Consider the following 220-nt stretch of genomic DNA (forward strand, 5'->3'; position numbering starts at 1 on the left):
AGGGCGCGCTGGGGTGCAGGGTGGCCCCGGGGCACGGGCGCTGGCCGCAGGTGGTTCCCGGCCGGCCCTTTTCTCCTCCCCCTTTCCTCTCTTGCCGCCCTCCCTCTCGCCGGTGTCGGCGGCACTTCCCCCGCTTCCTCCTCCCTCTCCAATCCGGAGGGAGGGAAGGAGCGCGGCGCTTTCCTGCCGCCTGCAAACTTCGGCGGGACCCGCCGCTGCG

The sequence above is a fragment of the Nannospalax galili genome, unplaced genomic scaffold (assembly GCF_000622305.1).
Source record: "Nannospalax galili isolate Female #2095 unplaced genomic scaffold, S.galili_v1.0 scaffold186, whole genome shotgun sequence".
Taxonomy (NCBI): domain Eukaryota; kingdom Metazoa; phylum Chordata; class Mammalia; order Rodentia; family Spalacidae; genus Nannospalax; species Nannospalax galili.